A 17,646-nucleotide genomic window follows, 5' to 3' on the forward strand; every position below is an offset into this window, starting at 1 on the left:
AGAATGTGTTATGTTCTAAGGAAAAGGGTGATTGTTCTATCAGTCAGTGAACAACTTCCAACTCAATCCCTATTTAATAACACCTGAGTTTTAGGGAGGAAACTGTATTCTCAGAAGAATTTACATTAGAGCAAACATCAGGAAACAGCTGTCTTCTTACCTTAACTCCCAGTGTCAGTGGCACAGGACAAGTGCAGGGTGGGAGGTGGCACTATCCATTCTCCTGTTTCGTAGTCTATAGGATGCCACCACCTGGAGTTGTGCAGTGCACAGCCTGTGCAACTAAATACAAAAGTACTTACATAGACTATTAAATTCTGCTTACTGGTGGACCAAGAGACAGAGAGAGAGGAAAGGCTCAAAATCAGGAAATCTGGTTGTGAAATATCATTTAGTCACTGAAATCCGAGAAACCTTTTCTTTCTATTCTTTATTTTATTTTATTCTTTTTTTTAATTTAAATTCAAGTTAGTTAACATGTAGTGTAGTACTGGTTTCAGGAGTAGAATTTAGTGATTCATGACATAGTGTTGTTACATACAACACCCAGTGCTCATCACATGTGTCCTACTTAATGCCCACCACAGTTACCCCATCCCCTACCCACCACCCCGAGCAACCCTCAGTGTGTTCTCTATAGTTGAGTCTCTTATTTTTCACCCGCCTCTCTGTTTTTGTCTTGTAAAAACTGAGAAACCTTAAGAAAAACATTTCAACTTTCCAGACCTCAGTTTCTCCATCTGTGAAATGGATCGATCTGTAGTAAATTCTCTGGGGTTGAAACTATGGGACTGGTCATACCTTTCAGTGCATTTCACCATTATACAATAATAAAGAACTATGTCCAAGGAACCAGTTATTTTGGTGCATCGCTCTAGCTCACTTGAGAACTTTTCTGTGCAATCCATGGATCATTTCTCAGGAAGAGCCCTTCCAGAACAGGCATCATTTGGTACACAAGCCAGAGCTGTCGAAGTGATGGCTCAGCTCTTACACCTCACAATAGACCTCTGATTAGCACCCGGGAGTCACGAGCGGGAGCTGAGTCAGCTGTACCTCCTGCTAAACACAGGCCGGGTCGTGCCTGCGCCTGACGGGACCCCCTCCCATGGACTTCGGAGAAGTGACTGCGGGAGGAGATGAGCGCCTGGCAGCTGTGTGGCCCATCACAGGCTGTGTCCCAGCGTCAGGAGACAACACAGTGAATGTAGTTTTCTGATTTTCTGTCCTCTACTCTCTTGTCAGATGGTGGGTTCAACTCTGGCTTCTGACATCACGGCTACTAGAAACGGAATCTCTTGTATGACACTTCCAGTGACCTGCCCAGCCCCTTGGAAAACTAACTGTGTTCACAGGAACATCTCTTAAGATAGTAAAATGAGAAAAGAAGACCATGTGAGTCTTTTCCTAGAGTCAACAACAACAACAAATACTTTTAAATAATACAACAAATACATTTAAAATGCTCTAGAGAAGAATGATGGAAAGCTTCCAAATTGTTTTTTTTTTTTGAAGCCATAATCACAATAATACCCAAATAAGACTAAGGTAGTACAAAAAAAAAGACTAAAAACAGTTCTCACTTCTGAGTAAACACCAATTTGAAAAGTTTAAATAAAATAATATTAAATAGAATTTATCCATAAACTAAAAGAATGATTAGACAAATGGGATTCAATAGGAATGAAAAACAGTAATGCTCTCAGGTATCTTTCTTCCCCTGATTTAAAGATTATGATTTATTTTATGATTATGATTTAATGCTTATGTGCCTACGTTGTTTCAGCATTAAACATATGAAGTTGATTTTGAGATATATTTGACAAACTATGCAATATAAATATTTTTTCAAAATTTAGCTTAATGTGACAATTCAAAAATCAAGTACAGAGGTTGAATTTCTAAATGCCTTTCTGTTGTCTGATAATTTTTTCCTTTCCAATCAATTTATGAAATGTGATATAAATTTCCTTACATTAAATGATCCTGAGAAGAAATAGGTTATGACATCCTATTATTTTGTTACATTGATGAATGAGATGTATTAATTTTAACTTGGAGATTTTTACATTTATGATAACACATATCACTGAACCTTAAATAAATTTATGCTGGCTATCTCAGATTTATAATTCACTTTTGTGAATCATGAATGAATTTTTTAAAAATCCCTTTCTCTCTCTTCATGCTCTTGATCACTGTGTATAGCAAAACAGTTATTTGTTTTGGAAAATATCTTAAGAATGAACCAGTAAAATTGTATGGAACCAGAACCTTTTTGGGGACAATTTTTTGACAATATTTAAATTCTCTTCCATTATCACTGGTTGGCGAAGGCTAGCTATTTCTTGAGTTAGTACTTTTTTTTTTTGTACTTTATATTTTTTAAAGAAATTTTCAACTCTGATACTCTCAATTTATTATAATGACTTTCTACATAATATTTTGTTATAATCATAACTGTCATTCCACCGATATTACATTATTTGGTTCCACATTTGCTGTATTTGTGTTCTGCCTTCCTTTAATAGCACAGCTATCTGACATCCCCCAGCCCAACTAAAAAAAAGAAAATTCTTTGGCTTATTTTTTTTTTGCCTGTTTTCTTTTTCAACAATTTCTGCTTTTATCTCAGTTTTTTTTTTTTTTTGCGTTTCCTTGTACTTTTGTTGGTATTATTTTTTTAGTGTCAAATATTTAACATGAAGAATTTGTCTCTGAGCACCGACAGCTCTAGTCTCATGATGTAGGCTTGATTTGGAATATTCATGTCATCTTATTAATACCCTACATGTTTGTTTGTTTGTTTGTTTTGGCCCTGGTTATATAGATACAACTTATTTCAAGTTGCCAAATTATATGGAAAAGTATAACTGAAACACGAAGTAAAGTAGAACCTGGAGTCCTCATGTGGCACATCTGTAACCTGGTGAGGGGAGAAAACAGTTTTGCAGAGAGATATAAGGAATCGAATCAGAAATCTACATTAAATTGCAACATCTCCAGGCCATACTGATAATTAAACATTCCACCATGTTAATAAAATCAAGTGATGACTACCATTTACTAAGTGCTTATTCCTGGCCTCAAGGTTTCATAATTTGCACACTGATACAAAGCAAGTAGATGTCCAAGCCAAGATTAAAAACCCTATCAGGTTGAGTCTCACCAATGCTTTATTTTTTTTTAAAGATTTTATTTATTTATTTGACAGAGAGAGAGATCACAAGTAGGGAGAGAGGCAGGCAGAGAGAGAGGGGAAAGCAGGCTCCTCGCTGAGCAGAGGGCCCTATGCGGGGCTCAAACCCAGGACCCTGAGACCATGACCTGAGATGAAGGCAGAGGCTTAACCCACTGAGCCATCCAGGCGCCCCCTCACCAATGCTTTAACAGGACACTTGAATGTCTCCCTAAGACTTGGATTCAGATTCCAGTGCTGCCTGAAGAGTGATGTCTGGTTGATGAAACGTCTAGTTATGTAAACAAAAATGCTAGGTGTAGTCAACCAAAGAGTTGGAATTGCTGTTCACACTTCTGATAATGCCCACAAGGTCCAGGAAAGAAAACTCCCAGATCAGCTATGGACACATGACAGAGACAGAGCGGTGGGGGAAGTGTTTCCATCGTTGTCATGAAAATGGATGCACCCCAAAAACTTCTGACTCATCATGTCTTTCAAAATCCTCTCTATATATCTAGTTATATTCCAGTATAAACTGACAGTAATTTTCACATTTTCAATGCCTTTTTGCCTCCAATAGGACAGATAATACAAATTTTAGTTATATAAGCAAAATCATCTCTATCATGACTTCAACTCTAATAACCCACCGGCAGTGAATATTAACTAAACACTTTACTCCTCCACCTCCCACACATACTGCTTACCTCAAAGCACAGGATTAGCCACAAAACTTGCTATGTGAATTCTTGCCTGATAATGGATTTTATATATTTGAAAACCCTTTCACAGGACAGCTGATAAGTGCATCTCCTGACCACCTACACATTTACTACCCTACACATTTACCAATCATGTTAAAACCAATAATTAAAGATAATAAAGAATGACACATTAACCACATGACATTAGAGGTCAAGCCCTTGGAAGGTGGTAAGGATTCTGCTGACTCCAAAGTTTGTTTTTTGTTTTCCCTGATCAGTTCACATCTCGGGTGTGCACTGAGCTTATTACAGATTTTCATTCTGAAAAGTCAATATCCAAGGGCATATTTTAAATTAATCAAACCTGTTTCTGAGAGATAAGCTAAATTAGTTCTTTTAAAGGAGAATGTGAAATGCAAACTTATGTATTTGTCATTATATTTAGCTTTGAGAAGTAGCCTTACATAACCCCAAAGTGGATTTAAATGATGACTAAAACCCAATGTCAAGTTTGAAGCTGATACTAAATCTCTTAAAAGAACACACTGCTATAATTTTCCAAAGTCACAGATTGTACTCACTATGTTTCCAATTGTTTCATGCATTTACATCATAATTTAAATTATGAGAATGATGTTAAGTCAGTAAACACCCATGTGTACTATGGATAAAGAAAGAGAATATAAGATGGCTTGTCTACCCAGGGAGTAAAGTTCTTGCTGAGGATGGAAGACTTAGTCACATGGAAATAGTCATAGATAAAAGAAAATTATATGGACATGACTCAAAATTCGTAGTTTCTAAAAGATCTGCTCTGTCCTTACCATCCCTGACGTATCTGCTTGCCTCTGCCCCTTTTGATCATGGCCTGAAGCCTGGCTCCTTTTGGTCTAACTGCAGCCTACAGAAATCTTAAATGGAGGCACATTTTCATTACCAAATGGGAGGTTTCCATTATCCCTTGAGAGTCAGTTTAATAAAAGATTAATACATAAGCCTAAGCAGCCTATAAAAAAGAAGAGCTTCAGGGGCGCCTGGGAGGCTCAGTTTGCTGAGCGTCTGTCTCTTGATTTCAGTCAGGTCATGATCTCAGGGTCACGAGATCGAGCCCCATCTCCCCCTCCATTGGGTAGACATTCTCTCTCCCTCTCCCTCTGCCCTTCCCCCTCCCAAATAAACAAATAAGTAAATAATTCTCTAAAAAAGAGAAAACAAGAAAGGTATCTGGAGCCATTTCAGTTGGTAGCAAACTTCCCTCAGCAAATAGCCTAAAACCTTTAGCTATCCATGATCTATTAACCAGGAGGAATTGAGGATTTCTAGGCTCCAGTTCCCTTGAAGGTATATATTTTCTTATCTTGGTTGTCTCAGTGCCCACTGAAATAATCAGCACATTCTAGACTTTCAATATCCTCTGCTTATTTGTGTAAAAAAAAAAAAAAGATGAATGAATGAATGAATGAGAAATATCTTTTTTATAACAGTGTTATAAAAAACTAATTAGTGTTATATAAAACTAATTAGTTTGGGTAGTTTGACCAAGTTTGGGTAAAGTGTCTTTTGATTCTTCTAGATAAACAAAAGGCTGTAATCTATAAAGTTATTTTCAATGTTGGCCTTTGATAGCAGGTTGTACCATAGATCAACAAATTCTTAAATATCAAAGCAATGATGTCAAAAGACTGTTATCTTCTTTGGGCTTTGTATGTACAAATATGGGGACTAGATAAATTTTTTTTGCAAATATAGTAAGGATGATTCTAATTGGTGAAAAAAAAATCTCCTAACTTAATTAAAGGAAGGCCATTATTTCTAGCCTTGTCCTCTGATTTCCAGGTATCATACTCCTATTGAAGTTATCATGTCTAAGGTAGCAATATCTCATCTTTGGAATTTAGGGTTGGCAATGAAACAGATGTCTTCATAAATATGAAAATATAAGATACCACTTACAATATTCTTGTTCTTTGATAACAAAAGTAGTCCCTGATGAGAGAGCTGTCTCACCAAATAGAAGAGACTTTGTAGTCCGAAATGAGACTAACTCCTAGTTGATCGAGTGAAATTAAAACATGGATTAATGATCACAGATATGCCATAGGCTGAATGTTTGTCTCCCCCCAAATTCATAAATTGAAGCCTAATCCCCAATGTGACAGTATTTTGGAGGTGGGGCCTTTAGGAGATGAGTAGGGTGTAGCTCTCACGAATGGGGTTAGTGCCTTTATAAAAGAGACACCAGAAAGTTCCCTTGCTCCTTCTGCCGTGTGAAGACTCAGTGAGAAGATGGCTTTCACCAGATAGGGAATCTGCTGGTGCCTTGATCTGAGACTTCCTACTCTCTGGAACTGTGAGAAATAAAGGTCTGACATTTAGGCCACCCAGTACAGGATCTATGGTATTTGTTACAACAGCCTGAACAGACAGATACATAAGATACATAAAGATTCCCAAAGCCGTGAGGTGAGTATAGATAATCCCTCCTTGTTGATACAATACACCCAAAGCTCATTTTTTTGTTGTTCCTTCTCAGCAACCCGTGTGAGCTCCCCCTCCATAATGAGGATGGCCCTCACACGTGAGCTCTGGGCAGCGCCATTGTGGACCAACCGGTATCAGGCAAACACTGTGAGCAGTTGCCACCTGGAAACCTGGACATTCTGAAAATGTGTCATCACAGCAGTCATTTTCATGGACGTTGCTATGGTTCCTGTGCAACGCTTTCTCCTTTCTCTATAGCTGGATGATTGTAGTTAATCAATGGCAAGCCACAGTATAATCATTTTCTCTTCAGAGAACACGAGGATAAAGAACTCCAAGTTTGGAGTCTCCTGCTCAATGTCTCTGCTGACAGTTACTTTTTTGGCTACAAGAGAAGGGTATGTTCTTATTCTAAATGAAGAGCATAAAAGGAAAGCTGAGAGAAAATGGAAATCACTTTCCAATCCAAGCTAGCCCTTCGGAAAGCACCAGAAGAGCTGTTCTCCCAAACGATCCTCCCAGAATATACATTTTTTTTATTAGGATGCTCATCCAGGAGGATGTGAGGAAGAAGTAGTCCCTCTCCACAAAAAAATTTGGAATTCTCTCATTGCCTCCACAGGGTATCTGGCCACTGAGAAGCCATAGTGAGGGCTTTTCACGGCTTTACCTAGAGTTAATCACTGGTTCAGGTTGTGACATTTTGTTGGGTATTATTTGGAGGAAAAAAAACACTGCTCCACAGGATGGCAACAAATAAAATATGCAAAAGAATCCTATTAAGAGAAGCAGAGAAACAGAGAATTATCACAAGGAAAACCTCAAAAGAGGCTTAGGATATCATTCAGAAAGTTGAGTCTTCAAAACCTGGCCTGAAATTCCCTTTCTCGTCCCAAGAGTGAATTGGGTATAATTTAAGCTTGTCACACTCATTAGATTGCTGGTGTGTTTAATACTTTTAAAATTTCGAGTAGATGTTGGCCAGAGGACAGAGAAGACACAAACTTTTGCCGTCGTCATACAGAGTTTATCCGGTTCCTTCTCCCCTCAGACAGTGGGAACAGCAGGGGAAGTCACAGGTCATGGGGTCTTCCTGGAAGTAGTTCTAGATTTCTAGACGGAAGTAGTTCTAGATTTCTAGACTGCAGCATCAGAGCGATGAGCTGTGGGAATTACCAAGAAAGAAGGCAAGGCTCATATTGGGAGAAACTTTGCTTTTGCATGATGAAATATTTATAGGATATTTTTCTAACTGTGAAAAACACAGAAACCTAAAGCTTAGTTAATTTCCTGTTTACATTCAGTAAGAAGCCGTCAAGGCGGGAGATCAGGGGGCACATCACTCCCAATGGGTCTGAGTTGAAAGGAGGTATTTAATTCAATCTGTAGGAGTTTAGTTCATTTATTTTTTCACAGTTAGTTCTCATTTGAGAACAGACCCATTTTGAGGTAGACGTAGCTCTCTACAATAGGGCGGTATTCCTTGCCTAGGCGAAGAGAAATTTAGAGCCGGTAGACACTGTCAGACACATAAAAAAAAACAACAGTCTTCAGGTTTCAAAAGACAATGTAGATTTAGTGTGAATATTACTTTCTCCTTGATATCTCCTATTTTATTATTTTTAATTTTTTTAAAGATTATATGAGCAGGATGCCTGATGTGGGACTCAATTCCAGGACCCTGAGATCATAACCTGGGCCAAAAGCAGACACTTAACCGACTGAGCTACTCAGACACCCCCTAATTTCTCTTATCTTAAAATAAAAATAAAATATAGATAATTGAAAATTTTATTACTTCAGGAAAGAATATTAAGCTGCTAGGAATTAAGACTGCCTTTGGCTTTAGTTACTACCATTAAATCCATAAACCTAGTACTATACTACTTTTAGATTTGCAAATATGGTATGAATCCTTGATTTATATAAGAAAAGGGGATTTTTCTCCTTCTTGGCTCATTGGGCAAGCTGAGAACTCATCAGACTCTGCAGAAGTGAATTTCTCTTCACAATACTTCCTTTGAGTGCTAAAACCATACAACTTTTCCAAATTGAGATTCCCTTCAAAAGTGTGCCGGGTCCTTTTCTAGAACACGTAGTCCATTCATTTTGAGGTCTGCCCTCTTGAGCACTTTTGATGAAAATGCACAGGATGCACCAGAAGTTCAATTCACTCGTGAAACTCAAATTTGAGAAATTTTTCTGGGATAAAAGTCAGTTGGCATGTGTTCCTTTCAACGGCGTGCACCGCAGAAAGGCTGCACATTCAAGGAACTTCTCTCAGAGGAATGTAAGATGGTGAATATCATTCACCCTTCTGCTTGGGGTTTTTGGGTTTTATTTTGCATTACCTTTGAGACTACTTCCATTAAATTTACTTTTTGGTCTGTTTAGAAGGACAATATTTACTCACTACAGAATATTTAGCAAGTATAATAAAATTTCAAAATGAGCACAAAACGTTATTTATAATCATACCACCTCTCACATTAATGTGTGGTATATTTCCTTTACAATTTTATACACTCACACACATACATATATCCAGAACACACACATATACAATGAACTCTACTCATGCTTATTTATATAAACTGTAAATATGACTATATATCCTCTTTTCACACTTATTTAATACCATGAACATTTACCCATATCACTAAATATCCTCTAAGATATGTTTTTTTAACAGCCACATAATATTCTAACATGTGATTGTGCCACCATTTAACCATTGCCCATTTGTAACATTTAAAATTTGTTTATTTTTTTTCTTTTATTGTAAATAAATGCTCTACTGAACATCCTGATACACAACTATCTATTCACATCTCTAATCCAGTCAGTGATAGTTATAATAAGGGTATGAAAGGATCAAAAGAAAGAACATTCTGGAGACTCTTTACTTTCAGCTGCATAATCTTGCTTTATTCATTTTGAGAGGTATGATAATTGTCAGTCTCACCAATAGTTTGTGAATGCTTCCTCACCCCATCTTCACTAGTGATGAGTAATATCATTTGAACATTTTTACAGCTTGACTTTTGAAAAATTCTAACTGGCACTGAAATATCTATTTCTTGGATTATTGGCATAGTTGAACAGTCTTTGCAATCTTTTTAAAGATTTTATTTATTTATTTGAGAGAGAGGGAGCACAAATGAGGGGCAGGGAGTAGGGACAGAGGGACAAACAGACTTCCAGCTAAATGCTAATCTGGGAACGCCTGGGTGCTCAGAGTGTTAAGTCTCTGCCTTCAGCTCAGGTCATGATCCCTGGGTTCTTGGATCAAGCCCCACATCGGGCTTTCTGTTCAGCAGGGAGCCAGCTTCCCCCTGCCCCCCCTGCTGCCTGCCTCTCTGCCTACTTGTGATCTCTGTCAAATAAATTTTTAAAATCTAAAAAAATTAATTAAAAAATTATTTAATTAAAAAAAATAATATCAAAAATAAACCGCTAATCTGGCAGCCAGATTCCCAGCTCGATCCTAGGACCTTGCAATCAAGACCTGAGGCGAAACCAAGAGCCACTTGCTTAACTGACTGAGCCACCTAGGTGCCTCTCTTCACAATTCAATCAATCAATTAATTAATATATCTTTTATTAATATATTATTAATTAATATATTAATTAGTAATTAATATATCTTTTTCCTTCATGAATTATTTGGCCATAACTTTTCACTTTTTACTGTTTGACTTGTTCTAACTATAGGACACTTTCTAGTAAGGATATTAACCCTTTGTCTGCCATAACTATCACAACTGTTTTATTCTTATTTGACACTAGCCCTTTAGTTTTTAAGAATATTGATGTAAATAATTTTCTATCATTAGTTTCAAAAAGTTTGTCCTTGGGTGCCTGGGTGGCTCAGTGGGTTAAAGCCTCTGTCTTCAGCTCAGGTCATGATCTCAGGGTCCTGGGATTGAGCCCCGCATCAGGCTCTCTGCTCAGCAGGGAGCCTGCTTCCCCCTCTCTCTCTGCCTGCCCCTGCCTACTTGTGATCGCTGTCTGTCAAATAAATAAAATCTTTAAAAAAAAAAAAAGTTTGTCCTTTGTGATTTCTCTAATCACTTTTATGCTTGGAAAGTTTTTTTACACACCAATAGCTAATGGAGTTTGAGCCTGAGGTTATTTCATTTTACATTTTATCTCTTGAATACATCTAGACTTTTTTTATTATTATAAGATGAAAAGAAACACCTAATCTAACTTGCTGACTAAAGAAAGACCTTACTAATGTAATGGGCTCACCAGTATTTCCTGACTATTCCTTTCCTTATCCATTGAGTTATGCTATCACTTTTATCATATATTATTTATATCCTGAGATTTCTTTCTGTGTGAAGTATTATGCTAGTTGATCTGTGTCCTTATAAACCCATTCATTCGAGGCAATGGGGATAAAGCAGTAAATAACACACACCGGAATCCCTCCCCTTGTGAGGTTTCCATATTGGCATGGGGTGGGGAGGAGATTAAGAAACACAAGATCGTTAAGAAAAATGCACATTATGCAAGGTAGTAATGACTGCTATGAAGAGAAAAATAAAGCAAAAAAAAAAGGCAGGAGTTTGTATGTGAAGGAAGATAGCGCTTACTAGCTTGCCATCAGACGTGAGTTGTCACTGCCCACCTGAAGGAAGGACATAAAATAATCTTGAAACATGGAAGACTCATGTCTTGGGTAATATCAGAGAATGCTCTAGTGGTGAGGGCAGTGCCCAGACTAGCTCTAGAGTAAAATAGGATTGATTTGTGCATGAACATACTACTTTATTCTTATTTGACATTATGGGCAGGTAGAATCTTTTCCCCTAGGACTGATTATGCAATCATTTCTGTTGCTGCCGGATTTTATTACCACTTGAACAGTGCCCTATAAATAGCTCTTGATTGACCAAAAAGAAGAAAAAAACAAAAACCTTCCTGGTTTATGGATAGCAGTTTCCAGGTGAGCAGACAGCATCCTATTTGGAAGGCTGCTACTCTGATCAACGAAGGCAAAAATAAGCCCAGAGGGGTGACTTGCATGATTTGCATGTTTTCTCCATGTTTGGGTTTTTAATCAACTCGTGGGCAATCGGCAATGGCCTGTCCATATGGTTAGCAGAAGGGCAGTGAAACACTGGGCTATTTTTTTTTATAAATATATAATATATTTTTATCCCCAGGGGTACAGGTCTGTGAATCGCCAGGTTTACACACTTCACAGCACTCACCATAGCACATACCCTCCCAATGTCCATAACCCCACCCCCCTTCTCTCAAGCCCCCTCCCCCCAGCAACCCTCAGTTTGTTTTGTGAGATTAAGAGTCACTTACGGTTTGTCTCCCTCCCAATCCCATCTTGTTTCATTCATTCTTCTCCTACCCACTTAACCCCCCATGTTGCATCTCCACTTCCTCATATCAGGGAGGTCATATGATAGTTTTCTTTCTCCGATTGACTTATTTTGTGAAACACTGGGCTATTAAGGGATGCCTACGTGAGGAACAGATCTATGGAGCTCACTGGAAATTTGAGGGTTGCATTAAAGTAAGACGTGTTAACACCCTTCAGAAGAACCCCCTTTCAGGGTTGAAAGTAATTTGAGCTGCAAGTCGACGTCCCAGTGTGCTCACTTGAGAGGCCACCTGGTTTCATGAAATGAGCGGACGCTGCAGGGCTATAGCAATGCAGGGATGAGTTGATGCGATGGCGTGACTGTTTGTGTCCTCCAATTCGTACGTTGAAATCCTGACCCCCCAGTGTAATCAGTTTAAGAGGTGCAGCCTCTGGGAGGTGATTAGGTCATAAGGGTAGAATACTCATAAGTGGCATTAGTGCCCTTCTTAGAAAGACCTCAAAGAGTGCTCTCTTCTCTTTCTGCCTTTAGAAGCTGGGCAGTCTGCAACCTAGAAGAGGTCCTTCCCAGCATTGAACTTGGACTTTTCTTGGCTAAGGAAATTTGAGGCAAGGCTATGTGTGTCATTTCAAGAGGAAAGCCGTTAAGGAGCAGGGGTGATTCACAGTGACCCTTTGCTCTGCAATAGACCATAGGGGCAGTAGAAAGTGGGTCCTCCGCATGGAGCAGAGACCCCAGCTGGCACTGTGAGTGTGTACTGTGAATCAGAAATAAAGCTCAGTTTTAAAGTCAGTGGAATTTAAGAATCCGATGTTGCTGCAGCATAACCTAATCTACACTGAGGAATTCGGTTGGCAATATTACATCGAGACCTAATGACCGATGACTTCACTTTTGGTAACTGAGTGGCCACACAGGGGAACAAAAGCAAAAGCTAATGACAATACAATTTACAAAATAAATCTAGGGTACCGAAGGGCCACCAGGAAAAAACAAAACCAAAAAACCCATGAATTGAGGGGGCAGGTCATGCTGCTCTAGGAAGTCCAAAGAGATACTAGCCTGTTTTACAGCTGCTATGATCGAGAGAGCTGGCGAAATCTCACATAATTCAGTTTTCACATAATTTTCACAATCCTTAAGCCAGTTGTTGTCTGGTAGCAATTAGCTCTATCCCTGCCTTACTGAGCTCTCTTCTGGCTGCCCTGGAGCTATCATCCTAAAAACTACATTTCCCAGAGTCTCTTGCCATTGGGCTAATGATTGGGCTCCACCAAAAGAAAGTGCTGGTAGAAGATTTGAAGGTAGAAGAGAAGAAGACGTTGTTTTGTGCCTGGCTTGAGCAGTAATAGCGTGTGGCTTCAGGAAACCTCAAGATGTACTTCAGGTAGAAAAGGGAGGATCCTCAGATGAAGTCATAACTAACAAGAGAAAAGAACTTGGTAAAAAAGTGGATAGATATTTTTTTAAGAGTTTTTTTATTTATTCATTTGAGAAGAGCATGTGAGAGCCTGAGCTGGGGGCAGGGTCAGAGGAAGAAAAAGTAGTGGATTCGCTGCCGAGCAGGGACCTGAACTCCTGGCGCCATACCTGGACCCCAGGATCATGACCTGAGCCACAGACAGACGCTTAACCAACTGAGCCACCCAGGTGGATAAATATTAACTCTAAGACAATAATAATGACTAATTTGTTTTGTAAGATACTTAAGAGCAATAGTACAGAAGTGGGAAGTAGGCTACTAGACCTTCAAGCATTATAAAGTCTTTGTATGGTTTGGAGAAAGATAATGAAAAGACACTGATTACTCTTAGAGTTAAGGTACATGTTAAAATTTCCAGGGTAACCATTAGTGATGGAGAAAGGGGTTTCGCGATTTCCAGCCTGATAAGAGAAAAAAGTGGAGTAAGAAAAATAACAATAAAATCAATTTTTTTTAAAAAGCAGAGTGGGCCCATCCAGCTAAGTGAGATAAATCAGAGAAAGACAAGTGCTATCATGATATCACTTAAATGTGAAAGCTAAAAAAGCCAAACTCTTAAAAACAGAGAGTAAAATAGTGTTTATCAGGGGATAAACTATGCGGAGGAGGGTAAGACAGAAGTTTAGGGGTACAAAGTTGCAACAAGTCATAAATAAGCTCTAATGCACAGAATAACGAACATAGACAATAATATGCTCCTGTACTCATCAAACTTGCTAAGAGAGTATAACTTAATTATTCCAACCACTAAAAAGAAAGGGTAATTATATAATGTAATAGAGGTGCTATCATGGCAATCATATTACAACATATAAATGTATCAAATAAACATGTAGTATTCCTTAAATTTACATAACGGTATATGTCAAAAATATTTAATAAATTAAAAAAAGAAAAAAGCAGAGGGGGCAGAGGTCAAGGCTAAAAAAAAAGGAAGTAAATAGAAAATCAGAATAAATCGAAAACACAAAGTAAAATGGAAGAAATAAGACTAACTATATCAATAATACAATTAAGCACATAGACAAAGTTCTGCTATTAAAAAGCAAAAATTGTCAGACTGGATAAAAATGACCTAACTATAGGCTCTTTACAAGAAATACCCCAAAACAAAAGGCAAAATTGAAAAAAAAAAAAGATATAATTGGAAAACACTAACAAAAAATCTGAAGTTGTCTTTTAATCCCATGAAATAGACTTTAGGGCAAAAGATCTATAACAATAAGGAGAGACACTAATAGTGATAAATTCTTACATTCCCCAGGAAAACTAATAGTTCTAAACATGTATACGCTTATTAACATAGATTCAATGTCCATAAAGTAAAAAAGAAAAATTCACATAATAGAGATTAACATATCTCTTTCAGTAACGATAGATTAAGCAATTTGAAATTTAGTAAATATATAGAAGGAGCCTATAATTAGCAAGCTTGAACCAATGAACATATTCAAACGTCGCATGCAATATTTAGAGTGCCTACCTGCTAAAATTGCTGGTGAATAGGCCAATACGTAAGTTTCCATAAATTTAAAGAACTGATCTTGGGGCGCCTGGGTGACTCAGTGGATTAAAGCCCCTGCCTCCAGCTCAGGTCATGATCCCAGGGTCTTGGGATCGAGCCGAACGTCCGGAATCTCTGCTCAGCAGGCAGCCTGCTTCCCTTCCTCTCTCTCTGCCTGCCTCTCTGCCTGCTTGTGATCTCTGTATGTCAATTAAATGAATAAAATCTTAAAAAAAAAAAACTGATCTTGTATAGCTCTTGCTTGAGAAACAATGCAATTAACCTAGAACTTGAAAAAAATATATAACTGGAGAAAATCCACACGTGTAAGAATTTAGAACTCATGCACTTCTAAGGGAATTTCTAAAGAAATCAAACAAATATGGAAGAAACATTTAGAGATTATCGTGTCTACAAACACTGCGCCAAACCTCCTCTCCTGTCCAAATATTACCATTCACCATGCAGCATAAATCATTATACGGCTATTTAACTTTGGACCCCTTTCAATAGAATCTGATTATCTCATTAAAAGCTGGGCCTGAAGGCTCATGGACCATATGTGTGTGCATGCTTATAGAGTTGTGTGTGTGTGTGTGTGTGTGTGTGTGTGTGAGGTCTCATAACAGAACAAAAATTTTATACATATGTGCAAAAAATCTAGTAAACTACTGTCAAGATTTGTAGAAGAGAACTTAAAGATCATTTGGGGTTTTTAAAATTTCCTCTAATTTTCATGTTTAGCTCTTTCTAGTTTGTGAACTATTGTAGTCAAAGCTCTTCTGGCCAACAGACATCACGTGTGCCCATACCAAGGAAGACAATAATTTGACTTGGGTGTAAAGCAGTAAAATATTAAAACAGATCTGTCAAGGAGCAGTTTGAAATGTTCAAGGATCTTTATGGAACCAAAGAGAAGACCCTCAAAGCAAGACTGGTCCTTCATGGTAACTGGTCAGCTGTGACTTCCCCACGCATGCACCAAAGGACTTCGCTTGGGCACAAATCCGGGTTGCTGACTTCCCCTCAGACACGCTGTGCCCACTAGCCGAAGGGCTTACACAAAGCATTTATGCCCTCATTTCAGACTGAAAAGTACATACATCTGGCCCTGTTATGCTTGACTGGTGTGAGCTTGTGGCGTATGAACCGCTGAGGAATAAATTTACGGACACTATTAACCAAGACCAAAATGTGCCACTCTATTTCACTGGCTTGAAATAACGGCTCCTGTTTTTCTAAAATGTAGCTGTCTTAGTGTAGTATAAGCATTTCAATATCAGTTAAAGATACAGAAAAGGTAACAATAATTTTCGACCGCAGATTGATGTAAAACATGAAAGCAATGACTAAATAGAGAAATAAAATTTCATGAATAATGTGATTTGTAAGCAAATAACTCACAAACCAGTACTTTGTGTAATATGTGTGTATCTGTTTTCTAGAAAACTGAAAAAAATGAATTCACAAATTTTAAGTGGATAGTTTAAAAGGTATATAAGGACATTTGAATTTGAGAGAGAACCATTTTTTTTAAAGATTTCATTTATTTATTTGACAGAGAGAGAGAGAGAGAGAACACAAGCAGGGGGAGTGGGAGAGGGAAAAGCAGGCACCCCGATGCAGGGCTCGATCCCAGGACCCTGGGATCATGACCTGAGCTAAAGGCAGACGCTTAACAACTGAGCCACCCAGGTGCCCCTAGAGAGAGCCATTTTTGAGCAGTGGTTTCATGATGCAAAATAAAGAGCCTCTACTGAATATGCTGAGCGTGTCTGTGAGCAGATATGGTTCTACCTGCTAAGGGGTATAAAGAGACACAACATACGTTGTGTGCTTCCAAAGACCATTCAATCCAGAAAAAAAAATATATAAATGCAATGAAGGCTTACACCAGGGTTAAATCAGCAAGAATGAAGAGAAGACAATGGTTGTAAGAAATATTTTGTAAGCAGGACTTGAAAAACTTGGGGACTCATCCGATGTGGAGGAAGGTAAGTGTAATAAATAGATTATGTATGATGGGTGACGTCATTAACAGGAGGAAGACCAAGGAGGATCAAGTTTGGGTAGAAGGTGTAATAGTTGTGCTTTGGTGCTTACATAGTCTAGGGGCTCCTACCACGAGTAAAGTATCTGAAGTTGTGAGGGAAAAGGAGGGCTTTTCAACAGTGGCTTATTAGAGGTGCCTGGGTGGCTCACTTATTTAAGGGTCTGCTTTCAGCTCGTCAAGATCCCAGGCTCCTGGAATCGAATCAGACATCCGCTCTTGCTAGGCAGGAAGTCTGCTTCTCCCTCTGCTTGCTGCTCCCCCTGCTTGTGCTCCCTCTCTATCTCTCTCCGACAAATAAATAAGATCTTTAAAAAACATTGAAAACAAAAAAACAACAATAGCTTATTGGAGCAAAGACTGGGAGCAAGAGTGACTGTTTCTTAACTCTTCCATAGCCTGGCTGGTGAGAAAAAGAAAGATGGTACCTCTGCTGTGCCTCAGCCCTGGTAAGCCCAGAGCAGGGGGAGAAGGAATGGGGAGGCATCATCGTTATTGTGCCTCCAAAAAGGGAGCCGTTTGATTCGGAACATGAATTTAAATTGTCTCTGATCATGTTGTTGCATGTCGCACTACATTTTTGATCAACAAGTTTGGAGTTGAAAGTTTCTTCTTTTCTTTACCTCCAGAAATTAAAAAAAAATTTTTTTTAATTTATTTGACAGACAGAGATCACAAGTAGGCAGAGAGGCAGGCAGAGAGAGAGGAAGGAAAGCAGGAAAGCAGGCTCCCACTGAACAGAGAGCCGGATGTGGGGCTCGATCCCAGGACCCCGGGACCATGATCCAAGCCGAAAGCAGAGGCTTCAACCCATTGAGCCACCCAGTTGCCCCCACCTCCAGAATTTTTAAAAAATACCTGAGCTTTGTCTTGGAGAAAAATTAATTTGAGTATA

Source organism: Neovison vison, chromosome 12, assembly GCF_020171115.1.
Source record: "Neovison vison isolate M4711 chromosome 12, ASM_NN_V1, whole genome shotgun sequence".
Lineage (NCBI taxonomy): Eukaryota > Metazoa > Chordata > Mammalia > Carnivora > Mustelidae > Neogale > Neogale vison.